This window comes from Electrona antarctica (assembly GCF_951216825.1).
Source record: "Electrona antarctica genome assembly, chromosome: 5".
NCBI lineage: Eukaryota > Metazoa > Chordata > Actinopteri > Myctophiformes > Myctophidae > Electrona > Electrona antarctica.
This window is the reverse complement of record NC_136810.1, coordinates 15,514,076-15,527,238: the sequence shown is the minus strand read 5'-3', so window position 1 is coordinate 15,527,238 and position 13,163 is coordinate 15,514,076. Positions and strand designations below refer to the sequence as shown.

At 40.3% G+C, this 13,163-nt stretch overlaps 1 protein-coding gene across 1 annotated transcript in view; it reads left to right on the top strand.

The window, feature by feature from the left end:
- The window catches only part of LOC306923809 (GRAM domain-containing protein 4-like), a 128,971-nt gene that overhangs the window by 72,652 nt on the left and 43,156 nt on the right, over window positions 1-13,163 (top strand). The window lies entirely within an intron of this gene.

The window sequence follows — 13,163 nt, the reverse complement described above, 5'->3', positions numbered from 1 at the left end:
ACACACTCCTGGATGCCAACGACGAACCTCTGCCCCAAATATTCTTCAACGGCCTGTTATAGAGCCACCATGAGGCCACATTTCTGTAGATTACTCGTACACATTTTATCCATACATCACACAATTCGGTATACACTATCTCCATAGTCATGTGATCAACACGGATCTGCACCATTTCCCATTTTCCATCCTGATTGGCTAAGATTGGCTTCCAAAGATCACACGATTGGTCCGTTTCGAACAAAATGCCACAAATCACAAACACTGCAATTTCCGTGAAATTATACACGCACATTTCCAGTCATGTGATCAAGACGAGTGTTGTATTTCTCAGATTCTACACTGATTGGCAAACATTGCCTTCCAAAGTTTTCAGGAGTAGCCCGTTTCGTTCAAAATGCTGCTCATCCAGAATTCTATCCTCAGAGATGCTATGAGTGATCTGGCTCTGCATTTCCTCAACAAAATGAAGAAAATTGTTGCAAAAAACATGTTTATATTACTAAACATTTTGCCAAACATCTCACACAGTCCTATCCTCCTGGTGGAGACCTGTGCCCAGAAGGGCACTTTTTCTATTTTATTTTTTGCAACATTCTTCCACCGTTTTTCTGAAAAAAAGGACCTTAAGGCTGAAAGGATAACACAAAAAGGTCCTGAGGACTTGTTTCCATTGTGGTCCTATATCACTCTCTAGGTCGTCCTCAGACGAGCCCTCCATCGTCGCTTCCAGCCAGCACTAATTTGCTGGCTGGCAGCTTCTGGTGTCTTTGGCAGTATCCTGCTAGTCTCATTCTCTTGGCTGGTATTTTCTGTCTCACCCTTGGCATTCCGTCATACAGATTTTTATTGGTAACATTGTGTTTACTCTTGCTGATGTTAAGTATGGCACGCACCATTCTGGTGTAGGATAGGTCTAGAGACTTCTGCAGGATTGGCTTCAGGGTCCAGCATTCACTGCCAGATAGGAGAACAGACTCTACAGTGCATAGAAGAAGCTGAGTTTGATTTGACGAGGGAGGTTGGAGTTCCATACACTGGCATGCTGTTCAGGGCCCACCATGCATGTGCCTTCCTCACTTTAATTTGTCTTAGTTTTGGTCATTAGACTCATCATAGCTTAGTTTTTATTTAGATTCCGTCAGTGAAAAAAGGTAGTCGACAAGCATTTTTCGTCATTGTTTTAGTCGACAAAATTAACATAATGCTGTATGCTCGCTCTACCACTATTGAATTATTGACCAGTTTAGGGCCTTTCCACCGCTGGTACGCTTCATGTTAAAGTGTAATACAAAGCATGTCCAACTGTCCATACCTCCCTGAGCCAAAGCAGCCCCCCAAGGTGAGGGTCTGCTCTGTTCCTTTCCTTTCTGTCTAGGCCCACCGTTTGAAGGCGGTTCTCCAGGGAGGGGGCAGTGTAGGTCCTCATTTGAAGTGGAAGAAACCAGAAAAACTAAAAAGCTTTATTTCATGATGACGTTTCGGTCCTCAGACCTTTCATCAGGAGAGGAAGACGTCGACATACAAAGTACAAAAAGAACTACTTTCTGGCCTTGACATACAAACAGAAAAGTCCTATCTGATTGTAACGACGTTAAACTCACTTTGCCACTCACTATGTGCATACCCTCTCTATACCCTCTATACCTATCATCTATAGAGGTATCATATAGATATATACTGTATGGAATGTCGCAATTAAAATTTATTTTACTATAGCCTACTATACCTCAGTCAGGTCCAGGTTAAGAGTTTAGTTTGTGCGCGAGCGCTGCATTGGTCAATTTTTTAGTGGCTAGCACCACTCAAAAATCGGTGATCGGGATCGGTCCCAAAAAAGGGATCGAAGCATCATTAATATATATATATATATATTAATATATATATATTTTTTGACACCTTTTCTTGTGATGTGAGGACTCGGTGTTGACTAATTAAGCTGCAGATTATGTGTGTGGCCTCCTAGACTCTGGGCTTCTGCCATCTGTTACTGTAAACATCTCTGTGCCTAACCTGACAGGTAGAAATGGGATGTTCACTCACTGTATATTTACAACCACACTAGACCTAATTATTCTCTGCTAGGAGATTGTGTGTGTGTGTGTGTGTGTGTGTGTGTGTGTGTGTGTGTGTGTGTGTGTGTGTGTGTGTGTGTGTGTGTGTGTGTGTGTGTGTGTGTGTGTGTGTGTGTGTGTGTGTGTGTGTGTGTGTGTGTGTGTGTGTGTGTGTGTGTGTGTGTGTGTGTGTGTGTGTGTGTGTGAAATCTTTGTGTGATAGGAAGGAATATTATTATTTAACCACCAATACACTGAAACAAAAATCCCTCCCCATCTAATTAAAATAATCCATGCAACCAATTGAGTTGAGATTGGCTGTAAATTAGTCCCCACAGGAATCCGCGGAAAAAAAGTCTCGATTCCGCGGTGAACATTCCTAATTCAGCGTACAACAATCCTTGATTCCGCGGCTTAGTTAATATTCCGCGGACATTAACTTATTTAACTTAAAATGAGTTATCAAGCCATTTTTTTTTATAATAAGTAGAATCTTTCATGAAATAGATACAATTAATTGTAATTATGGATGAGTCATAATAATCAAAGATTCCAATAATCGTTTTTGGGGATCGATTATTATTATTCATGTTTTAATTATTTGTTTTGGTTGCAAAGTTTGTCATTCGAACCCTGCCCACAGTAACTACAGTTAGAGTAGTACTTAATGTGAGTATAATATTTATTATTTTCTGCGTTATCATTGTCAATGTGTCATTGTCAGGACTCAGGACATGGATTCAGTTTCAGTAGGAATCATTTACACAGATTCCGTTTCAGAAGGAACCTTTAGAGGGCGGACCATTTCGGTCCGCACCTTATTTATGTCCCCTCAGGACATAAATAAACACATAAATAAAGTGTTGTCAGACACCTCACCATACAAATCCCTATTATAGTACCTATACTACCTACTTATTACTACCTACTGGTACCTACTGGTAGTAATAAGTAACTTTGTCATGATATACGGACGCTCCGCGACCAGTTTTTCCTCCCGGAATTTCCCCCACTATCCCCAGTAGAAAATCCCGGGAGTAAAAACAGGTGGCGTCCGACTATTCCACAGACATTCTACTATTCCGCGGATGGTCGAGAATTCCACAGACGGCTTTGAAATCAGCGGTAGATTCCGTGATCGCGGAATCGCGGATTCCTGTGGGGGTTAGTAAATCAAACAAGACTAGTTCTTGTATAAAATACTTAATCTGTTTAATAATCAACTTAACCTTTTCCAGTAAAATCTACAAGAAATATGTCCAGTAAGATCTACAAGATATGTCCAAGTATAATGTACATGTATAATTTAGTATTACATTATTTAAAATTGAATAATATGTTTTATTTTTTTCTATACATCCTCTGATTACAAAACTGAAAATACTCATCAACATAAATGTTTGTCTTGTCCTATGAACAGCACCAGCATGAGTCAAATGGCACCAGGTATAAAAACAATGTATTCATCCAATTGCAACATATAGAACCTTCATGGAAGGACAGCTTTTCTTAACAAAATAATTAATAACAAATTTCAGTGCATAAACAAAAACAGATCAAGAAACAAATAAATGTGTTTGTAGTTAAAGTGCAGCCACAAAATGAAATAAATCAGTATTGTGCAACATGTGCTCAATTATTAGTAATTAGTAATTTAATAATAATTAATTCATTTAGCAATATCAATATCAGGAACATCTCTACTTCAAGTTTGAGTAGCCAAAAACAGCTGCCTTCAAATAGAGTCCAGTAACACCGTGACATGGAACGTGCGTCTATCAGGGGTAATGATTAGGTGATAAGGACCTTTAGAACATACTTTTCAATATGTTTTAGAAGTAGCCCAGCCAGAGGACTAGCCTCAATGATGACCTTTAGAACATACTTTTAAATACCCCCATAACACATGTTATGGTGGTATTGACCATTTGCAGACCACGGCCATGTTTCCATCAGTTTGGAAGCACTCGTTTTCAGTAATGCAATGTCCTGCTGCCTCTTGCATTATGTGCTAATTCAAAACAGGTGGTACACATGGGCTGTTGAGTGATATCTAACGAGCACTTCCAAACTCCAGCACTTTTTTATGAAACAAACACTGCAGATAGAAAGAGAATAATTCAAGCTTTCCGTACAGCTGCAATGTTGGTGAGTTTGACGTTTAATACAATTAGATAGGACTGTTCTGTTTGGATGAATGGGCTGCCATTGAAAGTTGCACCTAGGTAGCACCTTGCCATGAACTTATATGGTAAGATGGCCGTGGCCTGCATATGGGGAAAAAAGAGCTGACCGGCTGAAAATAATTAACTCATGTACTGCCAGAATAAATCATTTAATTATTCAGCCCTTGTCAGCGATTTCTCGTTTTTCCTTACCTTTCAACTTAGTCAGAGAATATTTATATCCAGTACTATTGTTTTGTATTGTTGTTGTTTTTTTCCGACACTCGGTTCTCTAGTTATTATCGTTGTTTAATTTGACTCTGTTCCACAGATAAATAATGTGAAAATAGCCAAACTAAAAGCCTGTAGATCAGCTATTTTCACAATGTATGCTATTTCGTAAATATTATTTGACAATTTCACCAGTTAACCGTTGTTAACCCGCCTTTCTCGTAAATCTACGTGAATTTGATTAATCTGGCCCTGTGCCAATCCCGTGAATTGGTCTTTTATAGTGCTTTTGATCAATCGAGTCGAGATGCTACTCACATTAGCATTGGACTGCTAGCTGGTGTTGTCAACAAAGACTGGAGCACGCCATCTTGGATTGCGCACGTACCTTTGCCCGTTCTATCTGATTATTTTAATCGCTTTTATCTCCAATTCCTTGTCCCAGATGGTGTTTCTGGTCAAAACAAGGTTTATTCCATGGCCCATATAGCCATATAGCCAATGTTGTGATTACCGCAGATACTCTTTTCTTTGCTTTCCTCGCAGCACAGGAAGTGGTATGTCAAGACACACACTATTATGTCATCATAAGTTCATAACATCCGGTCGCAGATTTTTGGCCCTTCAAAATAAGGGTTGAACGGGGGAAATCTTGGCAATACAAGGTGAATTAATTGATTAATGCTGGCGGGCAATGTATTAAAAGGTGCTTTATAAAGTTACATTGTAACTTCATACATGTGCAGATACCCTGCATAGTACATACACTTATATTGCATAAAGTTTGTGTACTGTTGAGTGAGAAAACAATGTTTTACATGTTAGCTAATCATCTGGGGACTGCCCAAAATTATTTGGGGACCACTGGGGTTTAGACTGGTGTGTTTGCAATATTGTGATTTAATATTGGAGCATATTTTTTTAATTTATTTTCTTCTTTTCTTACACAGTACAGTTGACTAAATTAATCCACTGAAATCCTCTGTATCATTGAAACATTATACAGTATATCTGTGTATCATCTGTCACTGAGTCGCCCATCTGGGCCACATGCCTTCTATCAAGTTTCTCATCTTCAGCACGCTGCCTTCCTCTCCGTTTCATCTTTCCCACTCATTTCATTCAGTGCGTGCTTGCGTGCGTGCGTGCGTGCGTGCGTGCGTGCGTGCGTGCGTGCGTGCGTGCGTGCGTGCGTGCGTGCGTGCGTGCGTGCGTGCGTGCGTGCTTTCGGGGGGTTGTGTTCCCTAACGCTGGATTCCTGTTTTATGCTTATTTGTGTTTCTGGTCACGTCCATGCCACCCCACCCCTCCCCCCACCCTGTCCTTTTCGCTGTCACTGTCCTCTCTCTCTGCTACAACCTGTATTGCCAGATTTTGAGAGAGAAACAAGCAACCAGGTCTATGAAAACAAACCAAAAACACCCGACTAGGCCACATGAGTCCTAAGTCGCTTATAATAAGCAGGCTTGGCAACATTGGCTACAACTCTTCTTTTATATTCCACATCACTCTCGTTCCTTTTTTTCACATAATGTACTTTGGCCCCCCAGCTTCTCATTTATTCTCTCTCTCTGTGGGTGACTTGTGTTTGTCTCTCTCTCTCCCTCCTCTCTCCAGGGTCTACTTCACTGCTCTGACTTCTCTTGTCCTTTGCCAACTATGTCAGGAGCCACCTCACTAGTCTGTGTTGCCAAAGCTGCCTATTATAAGTGACTTTTTCTGTAAAGGGGGGGGGGGGGGGGTGCTTGCTTGCTTGCTTGCTTGCTAATGTTATTTAAACCAGTGGCTCTACTTCTCGTAAAGTAACATTGCCAGTCTGTAATTATAGCTTCAGTTACTGATTGACTGATGTGATTACACTGTTGAGACATGACACGTTTATGAGGTGTGAAGAGACACTTCCTTCTGTGCGCACTCTCTTCATTATCACTTGTCGTAGGCTTGTTCAGGTGGCAGTGACAGTTTGACTGTTATTTCCTGTTTTCACTTCGAGATATTCACCCGATATTCAAGTCCTATATCATCACTGTCGGGTGAAAACCTTGTATGTCCAAAACGTTTACTTTCCAGGAAAAGGAAAAAAAAATACCCATGTCCCAATGGATCCAATATAGTTATTATTTAGTCTTGACACGTTGTGAGCTTGTAAATCGGTGAAAACGGGTCCAAGTCCAGAGCCAACTCCGGTCCAGTTTACCAAGTCTACACAGTTACATTTCCCACTGCTACCAAAACAACTTTCTGTGTGTTTGTGTGCGAGTTGTGAACAGGAAGACTGTAAACAAGCGTGCACTGTGTACAGTACAGTACACGGTCATGTTTATGTTTTGTAAGAGGCTAATGACCTTTGTTTAATCCACTTCTACACCAAGGAATGTATCTTTGTGCCTGGTTTAGAGCTGTGGGACGCTCGGCTCAGGAACCTGCTGTCGCTTCGGAGGGAAATACAATTCACTATTTAGGCGTTTAGCGGATGCTCTTTCCCAGAGCGTCTTGTATGCTGTGTGTGCGGAATGGGAATAAGCAGAGTAAGCATGAACTCTATCAACAAACAAAAAGGTAAATAGACACATCATTGTAGCTTTGGTTGAAGCTAAACATGCTAAAGAAAGATGCTTCTAGGGTTGCGACTATCGATAATTGTATTAGTGAATATTCCTTAGTTAACTTTTTTGATTAATCGGATAATCAAGAATATATTAATGGATTATTATTATTAGTAGTAGTAGTATTATTATTAGTATTAGTATTATTGTTAATACAATCCATGCCAGTACACTACAATAGAAACGCAGACCAGGTGCCAGCGTTTCTATTGTATTTCTTTTTCTTTTTTAGACGCAAAATTACGTCCTGGCACAGGGGTTATAGTGCTTAAATGGTAAATGGTGCATTTATATAGCACCTTTATCCAAGGCGCTTTACATAGATTGTGCATTACATTCACCCATTCACACACACATTCATACACTGATGGCAGCGGAAACCATGCAAGGTACCAACCAGCACATCAGGAGCAATTAGGGGTTCAGTGTCTTGCTCAAGGACACTTCGACACTAACTCTGGGGGAGCCCGGGTTCGAACTGGCGACCTAGCGGTTACCATCTGGAAACTCTACCCCTGAGCCACTGTCGGCTTAAAACGTAACCTGACGTTCCTTGGCTTGGATTGGGTTAAAAAGGTCACAAAGTGTCGCATTGCAACACATCGGGATTTCCGATTGACCATTTGACTTTTTTTGCTTTTCACAGGCCCAATATAAGAATTGATGATCATTTGAAATGTTCATTAACTTATCAAACTTTGTGATTTCCGTAAATGGATTGGCTCCTCAGAAGGCAAATGTCACGTCCTCTCTCTCTCCCTCCCTCCTCCTCGCCTCTTCAGAGGACAAATGTCACCCTCTCTCCTCCTCAGAGGACTAATGTCCCCTCATGTCCCTGCCTCTCTCCCTTCCTCTATTTTCCTCAAAAGACTAATGTCCCCTCCTCTCTCCCTCCCTCTGGTCTCCTCAGAAGACAAATGTCACCCCCAGTGCCCTCATTCCTCCTGTTGCAGCTCAATTACAGAGACCAACATGGTGGGAGAAGTACTCACATTGTTTTACTTAGGTAGAAGTATCAGAATACCACAATCTAAAAATACAAGTAAAACTCTGCTATTCAGAATGTCCTTGAGTGGAAATTATATACTTAGCCTAAGCCTAATTTATGCTTTGGCAAAAAAAACTAAATCTAAAAGTGTCGTGCAACATTTAGTGTCAATGAATTATGTCACTGAAAAAGTTTCAGGATTAACCAATTTCAATCTGGGATTCCTACAAAATATTAAAAAACATACATTAAAAATGTAGCCAATAAAATCAAATTCAATCTATCTAACTTTAGACGCATAAGACCATATCTCATAACAGACGCAGCTAAACTCTTCATGCATGCTCTGATTTTTTCACACATAACACACTGTTTCACAACCTGGTCACAGTCAAATCAGTCAACTTTAAAACCCATAGAATCACTTTACAAACAAACATTAAAAACACTTGACCAAAAGCCAAACCGTTACCACCATTGCCATATAGTTCAAAAGTACAACTTATTTACTTTTGACAGCTTCAAACATTTTGCAGATGCTTGTCTAATTTTTAAGATCTTTAATGGACTTGTACCTCCACCACTGAAACAGTTCATAGGTCGAAGGGACAGTGGTGATAGAGCAACAAGGGTAACTACCAGATGAGACTGTGAAGTGCCAATCAGACGTAGTGTGTTTGGTAAAACAGTCTTCTCTGTTAGAGCCTCCCATCACTGGAACAGTCTCCCTACAAATCTGTAATCATGAGTAATTATCAGCTGCTCTATTTATCACTGGTGTCATTTCTCAATTCACTCTGCGGTTGTTTTGTCCCCTGTGAAATGTTTTATTGTTCTTGTATTGTACTGTATTGTGTTTTTGTATGTTTAGTTTTACTACCATTTTTAAGAGCCTGCTCAGGGACTACAGATGTAAATTTGCTTATGGCTAACTCTGGCCCATTTACATGGATGTGAAAACTAACATGTTGATTAATGAGCATTGTCCTCAAATAAATAAAATAAATCCTGCTTACCAAAAGTATACTCATTACGCAGAATGCCCCAGCATTTCACACATGTTATGACGTGCTTTCCTAAGCTTTAGGATTTGTATTGGTGAAATACTCCAGTGAAAGATTGTACTTTAAGTGCATTTACTTGAGTACATGATGTACTTAGTTACTTTCCACCACCACACTGGGGACCAAATAGGTCAAGGTGTTCCATGCCAAGACCATTCATTTTTAATGAGCGCTAACAGGTGCTAAACGAGACAGGCTTTCATAGCAGCCAAATTTATCTTCCTTTTCTCCTGCTCTTTCCCCTTGAAGTAGAAAGGTCATTATAGGAGGACATGTTGGGTGGAAACCTTGCGTGTCCCACAGAAACTGTTCCTTCATTATTATTATTATTTAAAATATGTTTTTATATAGTGAAAATAGCCAAACTACAAGCTCGCAATGCATTGTGACTCGTGAGCTTGTAGATTGGCTATTGTCACTACTTTTGCGTGACACTCTTGTATGATGTAGTAGAAAAATAATAACCATAAATGGTTGAAATATGGACATACAAGGTTTCTGCCCGATATTGACGATATACGAGTGTGACGTGATGGTGTTTGACAGTACTTGACTTTATCCGGCGGAAATTATGAATGCAGCACTTTTAAATGTCACACATCCTTAACTCTTTGAGAGTTTCATGGATTTCTATATAGTTTTTAGACTTCTCTATGGCAGAATGGCGTTTTTGAATGATTTATTGAAAATTCTCTGTTGTGAATGTGTGACAACGAAAGACCTTCAGAGAAAGCTTGGCTTGTCTGCTTCCAGGAATAAAATGAACTGAGTTGATAAAATGTTTAGTTGTGGTGTTGGAAGCCATTTAAAAGAGCCTGCATTTACACTGGGTAGTGTTTCTAGGACAACAAAAAAAGTTATGACCGGTTGAAGTTTTATTTTCTAAATAACTTTTTTTCTGCTGGGCGTACATAGCCATGCAATATCTCATTTTAAAGGGTGAGTTGTCTAGTTCAATTAAAATAAAATAAAAAGTTTCTCACATGTACCACTGTAGATATTTTGCCATCTATAAATAGCATGGTCAGTCATGATCAATCTGACCTATCCAGCTAAAAGTCCCCCTAGCTCTGAAATGGAACATCATATAAACTCAATTCTTTTTTGGGGTAAAATTAGACATTCTAACGCACATTTTGATATATACCATGTTTACATAGTCTTACCAGTACCGTGTCTATTCATGCATGTATCTCAAAAACCTGTTGTGAAGAAACAGTTTTGATAAAAAACTCATCCAAGGACATTGTTTTGATATGACTTTGTGCCCATGATATGTATCAAAATATAGACTTGAATGTATACTGTATTATAACAAAAAAATTGGGTTCTTACCATCTACCGTTACAGAGTAAATCACAGTTGAAACTCGCTTAGTCAAACCATAAACCTCAGACTAGTGAACAAAATAGCCATGACAGGTCTAACTCATTGTAAAAGCTTGTCTTTTATTTTTTATGACTACTAACATAATACAATTATAATAAATATTACAGAAAATAAATAGGCCTACATACAAAACAGTTGTCCCCAAACTCCCCAGTGTCCCCAAACCACTGCATTCCAGTTGTTCTTGACGGTGTGTGTGTGTGTAGGCTAAATTAAAAAAAAAACAACAACTGAAATGAATGAATGCATCCGGTTCAGTGTCGGAGAACTCCATCGCAGTCTTGACTCTTCGTCTTCATCATCATCATCATCATCATCATCCTCCTCCTCCGATGCCAGTTCTAAATATATAAAAATAAACATTTAGCTGTAGTCAGCCCGGCCAATAGCCAGTTGGGGGGGGGGGGGGGGGACGTAGGCTATCTGACATCATCGTCATCATCATCATCACACGGAGACACACTAAACAATGTACAATCATGATTGTATACAATATACAATGAATGCAATTATCATGCAAGCTCAGACGTCAATGAAACGTCATACAGATCTTATATAATACGCTACTGTTAGCTTCACTCCCCGTCCCCCCTCCGATCCTTGTAGCAACGTCATCATAACCACGCGTTGCTTCAGTAAACGATGCATGTTTGTTCTCCGTCTTTGTAGACAGTAAATAAAAGGAGCGAACATTACTCTAAAGATCAGATCGCCTATAAGGCACGCTACAATATAAAATACTTGTACTGCCATGCGTGCATGCCTGCTACGATACATTTGTACTGCACCAACCAACCGATCGACACCAACCCCCCCCTCCAGCCCTTAGCCAGCACCAATGCACCGACCAACACCATTAGCCAGCACCTTCGGTGCTGGCTAATGGCTGGGGGCCATCGTGGTGAGTCATTCTGGCGTCATGATCTGACTAGTAGTAGTAATTATCCAAGCATCTATTTGTAGCGATCATCTTATGATTTCTGATCACTATAGAAGGGCATTTTCTACAATAAGATTACCTCAAAACATTCCGGGTTGATCGTCTTCTTCAATGGTTTCCCGGTATAGCTCATCGGACGACGATGGGGAGACAATGAAAAAAGGAGGGAGGGAGCAGCGAGTCTCGCTGTAAGCACTGGACCAGGGCTACTCCGCCTGGAGAAGGCGACTGGGACGCGTATGGATCAATACTACTACCACAAAACTCGCTCAAATAAATAGTACTGCTTTCAACTTTTTCTGCTAGAAAATCGCTCGGGCGAGACGGCAAACAGGCAAAACAATGAAAACTATGAAGACTCCCTCTGCCCCCACTGTTTACAGGGGGTGGGACCAGCTTCCAATGGCAACACGTACACGTGTGTCACGTGACACGGGTTTTCTGGGTAATGTAGTTGGAATATAAGCTCAGGAATTTAAACAGCGCTTCGGAGCATATTAATATGTTTAGATTCATCAAAAACTGTGAAGACGCCAATTGGCGTCATTGATCATTTACGGAATTCTGATGAAGACGCCAATTGGCGTCTTTCATCTTCTAAGGGTTAATGGCTACCACTACGACGCGCACGCACACACACACACACACTGTATACTGTACAGGAAAACAATAGCACTCACACTAGGACTGGGCAATTAACCGAAATGCCGAAACCCACGCTTGCAACCACTAACCCACTTAATCTTGCTCATGTAGGTTAATCAATTCATTGAGAATCAGGTTTTGTCTTCTTAATAAGGGAATCACATTCTCTCCCTTTGACCTGATGACAGTGACAGGTGAATTTGCTTGTGATTTGCATCAAACCCTGAGGATAGCCATGCATGGATTGATGTACTAGATCTGCATAAGCCGGACAGCAACTCTACATCTGACCTCACTGACACCAACTCCTGCTTCTCAACTGTGCCGTATTAAGAAGCTCTGTTGTTTCAGCGTGTTCTCGCCCTCAGGCGTCTTACTGGTAGTCCCATGTGCTCAGTTAATGTTATGCAACTGTGCTTTTAGGAGAAGAAGAGGTTGTGTACTTTCCTTTGGCATACTGTTGAGCCTCTCTTGATTAACTATTAACTATTACAGACTATTAGAAATCCTCTGGACAGATGCAGTATTTTTGCTCCGCATTAGTTGGCAGCAGCTGTGTGAAAGTCTTGCTTTAATGACATTTTGGTCGTTGTGACGTTCAGGAAGGACAGAATGTTGATGATGAGAGGAGATATAACTTTATTTTTCTGCTGAGCCAGAGCATTATGTTTTGCATCCAAACAGTTTCCCATATACACCCCAATATATCATCTCTGTCTGTGTGGAAAACTCTTATGTCCAAAACAGTTTGACAAGCTCAAAACGCGTCACGCTGGGTTTTTGAGCCGGCAGATCTGCTGCTTTTGATGCTTCCGTGTGACGCTGTAGCATGATCAACATAGGGGGCTAATTTACAAAATAAAAAAGTTAAAGCATGGAGATTACAGGTTTCTGCCCGACAGCAACGATATTCATTTTATATCCCCAAAATGTAACAGAGTAAGTCTTAACAAAACTGTATCCTTTTATTATTATTATTATTATTATTATAAAAGAAAAAGAAAAACAATTGTGAAAATAGCCGATGTACAAGCTCACAACTCGTTGCATTGCTTGTGAGAGTGTAGATCTGCTATTATCA